At 36.0% G+C, this 10,397-nt stretch overlaps 1 pseudogene; it reads left to right on the top strand.

The window, feature by feature from the left end:
* Positions 1-2,325: 2,325 nt before the first annotated feature.
* On the top strand, positions 2,326-3,298 carry LOC100514590 (hematopoietically-expressed homeobox protein HHEX pseudogene; annotated as a pseudogene).
* Positions 3,299-10,397: the final 7,099 nt, after the last annotated feature.

Here is a 10,397-nt window from a genome sequence, read left to right as displayed (position 1 = left end):
GAGCCATAGCATCTTTTTTTTTTTTTTTTTTTTTTTTTTTTCCTGCACTTAAGGCATGTGAAAGTTCTCGAGCTAGGGATCAAATACGTACCACAGCAGCTACCTGAGCCACTTCAATGACAATGCCAATCCTTAACCCTCTGTGCCATAAGAGAACTCCTGTATCATCTTTTATTAAGTGTTAATCTGTTTTCAAGACTGTGTAAAAATGTACGCCTTCTTTACATTTCCTCTTAGAACAAAGATAGCAGAAGGGTTCTAGATTCACTCAAATGAAATTTTGAGTCAAATTAATTAATAAAATGCACTATTGGCTTTTCACCATTGAAGACCAAACATAAAAGTGGATCCTGTAAAAGGAAAATCTTAGAAATCTATAAAGTCCTAAAGTAATGTAAATTATAGGGCAGGACAAAACAAAAGTAGCAATAGCACTGAGTGAACTAAGTGACTATCCTTTCAGAAAATAAATAGGGAAAGATATAAAATCGGGTGTTCCATGCCAAGCTATATTGCAATGTCTTGGAGCCAGTCCCTATATTTTGGACATGGTACCGCCAATGGAGATTGTTAGCAGGTACTGAATTAATATATATATTTTTACTCCACCTGACTATCTGAGGCGACCATCAAAGTTGAGAATTGATTTAGTTTCATATAAGTTTCAATCACAAGTTTCAACTATTTGAATTAATCTATGATCAATCTCATCTAATTTAGGTAATAGTTTCTAGTCCTTATTTCTGCCTAATGCTCATTAGCTTATCATAGGCAATGAACTTTCATAGGTAGTAATAGGCATTGCCTGCACTAGTTGGTGAGACATTAACTGTCCATAGTTTTCTTTCTACAGAATGACTTGATGATGATAGCTGTCATCCCCTTATCTTGCAAATTTATCTTAATAATGAGACAATACTTGACAATTTTTTTTTCCATAACTGCCTTCCAGTTACAAAGGCAGGTTATTGAACATGTCAATCCACATGTTTAACATTGTAGTTATTGCCACTGGGTAGTAATTCTATTAAGGTATAAAATATAAAATTTCATATTTGACATTTTCACAGAGATATATAATTCCCTCCATTCTTTTGCTTATGATAAAGAAGGAACTTAAAGTATAATTTAGAATGAAGAGGAAAAAATAAGTCTTTTGTATTTTTCTAGTTCCAGTTTTCTGACTTAAAATGACAATAGCTTATATAGATGAAAGAGAGAATGCCAGACAAAGCACAAAAGAATGCCAAGAGGAAGGTACATCTGAAACTTAAATAGCATTGCTTTTGAATATCCTTCTGGGGGTTACTCACTGCACATTAGTTAGTAAGAACGCTTTTACTATATTCATCTACTCCTCACACTGTAGCTTTTAACTTGACTGTCATAGACCAGATGCACTTGTATGCCGTAACCAAACAGCAAAAAAGGATTCACTTTTATTATTTCATTTCCATGTTCCTTTGGTAACTGTAGTTCAGTTTTCTCTTTTCTTACATCTATTTAAGCTATCTATTTGGACAAGTACCATCTACAGAAAATGCAACAAATTGGTTTTTTAAAGATTGTTTCCATTGCTTAGCACAAACAATACCAATGAAGTGGTGCTCCAGGAAATGCAAGAGAAGGGGGATTTAGAATGCCTAGGTGGAAAATTTCAGCACCCCATTGTGAGAAACTTTGTGTAGACAGTTACCTTTAAGTGCTCCAAATTATGTGAGGAGTTATTAGTGGATAAAAGATCAAATAGATATAAGAAACTCTGAGTTTATTAAAAGTCAACAAGTTTCTTTCATTCAGATCTTGGCAGAGCTTTAAGTGAACAATTTGAGCATGAAGAGGATGATAGACAAAAATGCTGAGCAACCAATGAGAAATGTTATATAAGGGAAGTTTGAAAAGATACAGTCAGGCTTTTATTTCCAGATCTGTTGTATAGCAGATTACCTAGGATGAAAGTTTTAATTTCTTTAACCCTATTGTCTAACTAATAAAAACTTAAAAGTTATACCTACTTTTTGGGGGTGTTGCAAGATCTATGAAAATAGTAGAAAAATACCAAATGCAATTTGAAAATCATAATAATAAACCTAATCTTCTATGTATATTATTAAACTCAACGGTAGCAAAAAACATTTCCAAGATATTGTTTTCTACCCTATCAAATCTTTAGGAAAATAAACATAATTTTTTCTTTTTTCATTTTTTTCCATTAGTGTTATCCTAGCGTCTGAAAGTATATATAATGAGTCAGTACTCAATGGTTTTTTTTAATAAAATGAATGACTAAAGTGAGAAAATACTATTTAAAAATCTGCAGAAAACAAGAAAAAAATAAGCAAAAAAAATCTATGTAGACAAGGGGCCAGAGTGTGGCAGAGCCATGCAGTACCCGCAACGGCCCCCCCACCCCACAACCCCGGCTGGCACCATGGGGGTTCCGCTGCACATGCCCATGCAGTTGCTGCAGCCTGCGCACCCAATGCGGTTCTACATCAAGGACATTCTGGGCAGCAGGCCCGCCAAGTCCACCCCCATGCCCACGCTGCCGTCCCCCAACTCCTCATTCACCAGCCTCGTGTCCTCCTACCAGATGCCTGGTGTACAAGCCCATGCCGATCCACCCCACTTTCTCGCACCACTCCGCTGCTGCGCTGGCCACCGCCTATGGACCCGGCGACTTCAGGAGCCCTCGGTACCCCTTCCCGTGGTCAGTGAATGACTACAAGCACGCCCTGACCCGCCACGACCCCCTAGGCAAACCCCTGCTCTGGAGCCCCATTCTTCAGAGGCCTCTGCATAAAAGGAAAGGCGGCCAGGTTAGGTTCTCCAAGGACCACACCATCGAGCTGGAGAAGAAGCTCGAGACCCAGAAATACCTTTCCCCACCTGAGAGGAAACTTCTGGCCAAAATGCTACAGCTTAGCGAGAGGCAGGTCAAAACCTGGTTTCAGAATCATTGCGGTAAATGGAGAAGATTAAAACAGGAGAACCCTCAAAAACAATAAAAAGAAGAACTGGAAAGTTTGGACATTTCCTGTGACCAGAGGCAAGACTTGCCCAGTGAACAGAATAAAGGTGCTTTGGATAGCTCTCAGTATTCACCCTCCCCTGTCTCCCAGGAAGATCTTGAGAATCAGAGATTTCAGAGGATTCAGATCAGGAAGTGGACATCAAGGGTGATAAAGGCTATTTTAATGCTAGATGATAACCACTGATGTTGGCATATTCAGAAAAATGGACTTGGGAATAACATTTACCTTAAAAAATCTTCATAGATGAACTGGAAAACTATATGAAAAAGGGAATCAATTTGCTGGTATTCTGGAAAGCTAAAATATATGCTGCACTAGCTAAATAACAACCTCACATTGAAACCTTACTTTTGACTTAAATAGTTTATGTACTGATTTTAGGTTGTATGATAAAGGGAATCCACTGATTAAATTTGCCCCCCCTTAAGAAGTAAATTGTTTTTTCTATTTATAAAAGTAATTTTGAACTTAAAAAAAAATTTGTTACAACTTAAAATATTTTAATATAACCTTCTTAAATAACTTTTGTGTAATCTGTGTCTGCAGTCTACTTAATAGAAAAGCAAAGGGGCAGGCCAAATCCAGAGATAAACCTAGGAAAAGGGGCCCACAATTCAGGCAGCCTTGGAGTATTTTAAAGGAAATATTCTTTACTTTTATATTACATTTTTAAACTGAAGCTTTTAAATCCAAACCTATCTCAGAGCTCTTGCCTCTGGGATATATGTGATCTTTTTATTAGAGAGAGAGTTGATAAACTGAAATGCTTGTTTTGCACTATCACTTAGTACCTGTTTGACCAAGGTATTAAGGGAATACAGTCCAATTCAAACAGGGAAGCTGACTCATCAGTGGCTACAGTTAATCACAGATGAACTAGAATTAGCAGTTAATGAAATGTAAGTAGATTTTAGAGAGTATGTTTTGTATTAAACTGTTTATAATGTGTGTATATACAACTGTTCACTAAAAAACTATAATGTGTGTATATATAATTGTTCACTGTTTAAAAAAAAAAGACCTAGTGGGTTTGTTTAACATAAGTAACTTGCCTATAAAATAAATCTTTCAGTGGGATGGGAAAAAAAAAATATATATATATGAAGCTTGATTCCAGAATCTATCTCAACCACAGTGTGCTGTGAATTTTTGTGAAAGATGTAGTTTCTTTTCCTTTTTTTTTTTTTCTGAGGGGGGGTTGTTTTTCTTTGAGGAAATACAGCCTTTAAAATAAAATTTTACATAACTAAAGGAACACATTTAGTTGTTCCCTAGTGGCCCAGAGATTAAGGATTTAGCATTCTCACTGCTGTGGTTCAGGGTACTGCTGTGGCTCAAGTTTGATTCCCGGCCTGGGAACTTAGATATGCTGTGGGTTTAGCCAAAAAAAAAAAAAAAAAAAAAAAAAAAAAAAAAAAAAAGAATGTGTTTAATCTTTTCTGCTTCTGTGAAATTCTTCCATTTATTCATTAATTCATCAAGCATTTACTAAATGATAACCATGTGTGAGATAGTGAGCTAGAAATGGGAAATTTTATACAAAAATGCAAGACAAAGTGCTTGCCTTCAGCTCTATTACAATGGAGAAGAGCAGCATGTAAAAATTACTTATAAACACAGTTCAGTTGCTTTGGTCATTTTTGCAGAGCACACAAAGAAAACAGAAAGTTACTTGTACCTATATTTACTGACCATTTGTGAATTGCATGGCACATACTGAGACCTCAAAATACTGTTTTAATAAGTGAATGAGTGATGTAAAGAATTATTTTTAAGGAGCTGGAAGTGGAAGGGATTTAGGTTGGGAAAATATTTAATCTTCATTTTGCATCTTTTTTTAATTTTGGGGAAAAAATGTTACTTCTGATTACCCATTGTCAATTACTGGGTCTACCACTATCAGAGTATGTTATAATCAGAAAAATTAACCCTGAGTTGACAAAATATGATGAAAAGTGGTATATAATATGTACATTTCTAAAAAAAAAAAATGTACTCAGGAATACCTGTGGTCAAGTTCCTGTTGTGGCTCAATGAGTTAAGAACCTCACATAGTATCCATGAGGATGCAGGTTTGATCCCTGGTCTTACTCAGCAGGCTAAGGATCTTGTGTTTCCACCAACTGCAGTGTAGCAGCGTAGGTCACAGATGCTGCTCAGATCAGGCATTGTTGTTGAGGTGGTAAAGGCTGGCAGCTGCAGCTCTAATTCAACCCTTGGCCCAGGAACTTTGATATGCCACAGGTGCAGCCCTCAAAAAAAAAAAAAAAAAAAAAAAACACCTGTGGTTTGAAGTTCCCACTGTGGCACAGTGGGTTGAAGATACAGCATTGCTGCAGCTGTGGCATAAGTCACAGCTCTAGTTCAGATGCAGTCCCTGATTCAGGAACTTCCATATGCTGCAGTGGCAGCCAAAAGAGAGAAAAAATAAAATAGAAATCAGTTAAAAGAAAAATGAGGAAAGAACCAACAAGTGGAGATTAAAATACATGCTACTAAAAAACCAGTGGGTCAATTAAGAATTCAAAGACAAAATCAGAAAATAACTTGAGAAAAATGAGAATGGAAGTGCAATACTCCAAAATCTATGGGATGCAGCAGAAACAGTTCTACAAAGGAAGTTTATAGTGATACGAGCCTTTCTCAAGAAACAACTTAATCTACCACCTAAAGGAAAAATCTCAAATAAACAACCTAGCCTACCATCTAAAGGAATTAGAAAAAGGAAAAATAAAGCCCAAAGTTGGCAGAAGAAAGAAAGTTATAAAGACCAGAGAGGAAATGAATAAAATGGAGATCAAAAAGAGCAAAAGAGAAGATGAAACCAAGAACTGTTTTTTTTTAAACAATAAACAAAATTGATAAAACTTTTAGCCAGACTCACCAAGAAGAAAAGAGAGAAGACCTAAATAAACAAAATAAGAAATGAAAGAAGATATCATATAGACACACACAGACACACACATATGCATACTCACATACAAAATGGAATATTTCTCAGCCATAAAGAATGAGATTCTGACATCTGCAGCAATTGGATGGACCTAGGAAAAAATGTGCTTAGTTAGGGAAATAAGTGAGAAAAAGATAAATATTGTATGATATTACTTGTGGAATTTGAAAAATAATATAAATCAATGTATGTACAACAAACAGAAAACTAGAGCTTACCAGAAGGGAGAAGGAAGGGAGAGGGGTAAATTAGGGGAATAGGATTAAAAGATACAAACTACTATGTGTAAAATATATAAGCAATAAGGGTATATTCTTTAGCGCTGGAAATTATAGCCATTATCATGAAATAACATTTAACAAGAATATAATCTATAAAAATACAGAATTACTATGCTGAACACTTAAAACTATTTTAAATCAACTACAGTAAATTTTTTTTCTTATAAACCTAAAAAAAGAACAGCTGAGGCAATAAAACTTCAATTCTTAGAAAGAATTTCTACCTGACATTATTTAGAAAAATGTTACCGTAATCTTAGAAACATCTGTCTAACGAACCATTTGAAAAACAGGCAAGAGTTTAAGAAAAGGCACATTGGTTAAGACAGCAGAATAAATGTGCAAAATTAAATCAGAGATCAAGGTTCAAAGTAGACTGACTAAAATTGCAGATTCCTATAACATATTTCCTTTTTCACTTGATTGTTTTTTTATAGCCAAGGCCGATATATAACGGTGCCGAATTTTTCACGTAAAACATTTTATAGTCCCAAATAATCTTAAAATTTCAACATGTTCAAGGGTAAATTTATTTCCCAGTCTTTCTTATATATATATATATAATTTTTTTTTCCATTATAGCTGGTTTACAGTGTTCTGTCAGTTTTCTACTATACAGCGTGGTGACCCAGTTACACATACATATACACATTCTTTTTTCTCACATTATCATGCTCCATCATAAGTGACTAGACATAGTTCCCAGTACTACACAGCAGGATCCTAGTGCTAATCCATTCCAAAGGTAATAGTCTGCATCTATTAACCCCAAGCTCCAAATTCATCCCGCTCCCTCCCCCTCCCCCTCGACAACCACAAGTCCATTCTCCAAGTCCATGATTTTCTCTTCTGTGGAAAAGTTCATTTGTGCCATAAATTAGATTCCAGATATAAGTGATATCATATAGTATTTGTCTTTCTCTTTCTGACTTACTTTACTCAGGATGAGAGTCTAGTTCCATCCATGTTGCTGCAAATGGTATTATTTTGTTCTTTTTTATGGCTGAGTAGTATTCTATTGTGTATATATACCACCTCTTCCAAATCTAATCATCTATTGATGGACATTTGGGTTGTTTCCATGTCTAGGCTATTGTGAATAGTGCTGCAATGAACATGCAGGTGCATGTATCTATTTCAAGGAAAGTCTTGTCTGGATATATGCCCAAGAGTGGGACTGCTGGGCCATACAGTAGTTCTACGTATAGTCTTCTAAAGGTATCTCATACTGTTCTACATAGTGGTTGTACCAGCTTACGTTCCCACCAACAGTGTAGGAGTGTTGTCTTTTCTCCACACTTCCTCCAGCGTTTGTTATTTGTGGACTTATTAATGATGGCCATTCTGATTGGTGTGAGGTTGTATCTCATATTAGTTTTGATTTGCATTTCTCTAATAATCAGGGATGTTAAGTATTTTTTCATGTGCTCGTTGGCCATCTGTATCTCTTCCTTGGATAAATGTCTATTTAGGTCTTTTGCCCATTTCTCAATCAGGTTGTTGGCTTTTTTTGCTGTTGAGTTGTATAAATTCCTTGTATATTCTGGAGATTAAGCCCTTGTCAATTGCATTGTTTGAAAATATTTTCTCCCACTCTATAAGTTGTGTTTTTGTTTTTTTATGGTTTCTTTTGCTGTGCAAAACTTGTCAGTTTGATTAGGTCCCATTGGTTTATTTTTGCTTTTATTTCTTTTGCCTTGGGAGACTGACCTGAGAAAACATCTGTAAGGTTGATGTCAGAGAATGTTTTGCCTATGTTCTCTTCCCGGAGTTTGGTATCTTGTCTTATATTTAACTCTTTCAGCCATTTTGAGTTTATTTTTGTGCGTGGTGTGTGGGTGTGTTCTAGTTTCATTGATTTGCCAGTAGCTTTCCAGGTTTCCCAGCAAGAATTACTGAAAAGACTGTCTTTTTCCCATTTTATGTTCTTGCCTCCTTTGTCAAAGATTAATTGACCATAGATGTCTGGGTTTATTTCTGGGTTCTCTATTCTGTTCATTTGGTCTGTATGTCTGTTTTGGTACCAGTAGCACACTGTATTGATTACTGTGGCTTTGTGGGTATGCTTTCCAGAGAGACCCAGCTCACCAACCCCAAGGGCCTCCCAGGGTCATATTGATCACCTTGCATTTAAAAAGAAATAGTTTTCTTCCCTCAGCCTTTCAAAAACAGACATCTATTTTTTTTTCAATATCCAAATGAAAAATACCTCTTAGGAGAAGATTCATATTAAATAAGCTCATGAAAGTGATTTGTACTTTGTACTATTTACTAAGTTATATCTAGTAATGAGTGTCATAGATTTTAGACTACCAAACTCATATATAAATTACATGGAAACAAAATAAGCTTGTGATAGGGACTCTAAGGAACATCTGTAGAAGTCAGTTGAATATTTGTGGTGATTGCAGTGATGACTTCATTTCTTTGTCTCCACCTTTATCTGCCTTTCTCATGAGGTGTTACATTTTCTCACAGAGTTTTTATCCATAAGCCTTGTGTTGGTGGTACGCTTTCAATTTGTCTTAGATAAGTTATTGAGGCAAAAATGTTGGTATTCCAGTTCCAGGCCCAGGCTTGAAGGAGGATTGTGCAATTTCCATTTGTACTCATGTGCCTCCACCTTCAGTGTGATAATGAGAACAGGTGGGGTTGGCCAACTAGAAGATGATTGATGATAAAATAGAATCTGAGGTTAGCCACAGTCACATTGTCTCTCAGAAGGTTAAGGGCCCGATATTGTCTCTGTGAGGTTGTGGGTTCAGTCTCCAGCCTCAATGAGCAGCTTAAGGATCTGGTGTTGCCATATGTGACATAAGTTGCAGATGCATCTCAGATCCCATGTTGCCATGACTGTAGCATAGGCCCCAGCTGCAGCTCTGATTCCAGCCCTGAGCTGGGAACTTCCATATGCTATGGGTGTGGTAAGTCCAATAAAAAGAAAAAAAAAAAATCTGAGGCCAGCCTGGATCAGCTAAAAAATGATCACTGATTTTAAGACATGTGAGTAAGTCCAGCCCAGATCATCAGAGCCTAGCCAACATCTAACAGTCTTTAGCCATAAACTCTTACTGTTATATGTCACTGAGTAGCTCACTTGTGGTAATAATTAAGTTGATGGAATAGTAAACAGAATCTGATTACACAATTCAAAAAACTCCAGCCACAGCAATGCAGAATTTTGAGTACATGCTATTGCATCTGTCTGAATATTACAATGACTATTTATATACTTTTAGACTATATTGTCTTAAGATATACTTATCCAGAGAAATATACATTGATATAAACCAGTGGTATCCATTATGTTTGTACATATGAAATACACTAGTATTCTCACCATTGCCAAAAATGCCATTTATTTTCAAACTATGTTCTGTTAGATTGTGCTTATGTTTTCCATTGTCACAACTGTATGATTTTTTTTTTCCCTTTGAAATCTTTCTTATAGCCAAAACCCTTTAAACTACTCAATTGAGTGTTATTTAGCAACTACGTACTTCTGAAGTACACAACATTTAGGTGGGGTTTTTTTACTTTTTTTTTTTTTTTTTTTTTTTAGGGCTGCACCCATAGTGTATGGAAGTTCACAGGCTAGGGGTAGAATCGGAGCTAGAGCTGCCAGCCTGTAACGCAGCCACAGCAACGTGGGATCTGAGCTGCATCTATGACCTACACCACAGTTCATGGCAATGCTGGATCTTTAACCCACTGAGTGAGGCCAGGGATTAAACCTGCATCCTCATGGCTACTAGTCAGGTTCATTACCATTAAGTGATTATGGGGAATCCCCAATATTTAGTTTACATGTTTAATACCCCTTTATGTTCTTAGCTCATTAAGAGAATGACTAAATCTTTTTCTTTATACTCCTGTTGTTTTCCTCCTCAACTCTCCTTCTGTCCCCTAGCATAAGAATAAATGTATATACCTAGTAAATCATAATGTATATGATAACCTCAGTTTATTCTTGAAAGTTAATTTGGTATATGATTTGAGAAACTTAACACCTCAGATTTTATTTTTTTCCAGGAAGTTAAAGCTCATCATGTCATTTATTTGAAGATTTTGTTCCTATGTTAATTTCCTAGGGCTTCTATTACAAGGTAATATGAACTGGGAGGCTTA

Source organism: Sus scrofa, chromosome 8 (genome assembly GCF_054392235.1).
Source record: "Sus scrofa isolate SSC_HxYL_T2T_F1_AM1 chromosome 8, Sscrofa_HxYL_maternal_Yorkshire_Landrace_v2.0, whole genome shotgun sequence".
Lineage (NCBI taxonomy): Eukaryota > Metazoa > Chordata > Mammalia > Artiodactyla > Suidae > Sus > Sus scrofa.
Note: the sequence above shows the minus strand (reverse complement) of the source record. Positions and strands in the feature narration are given on the sequence as shown.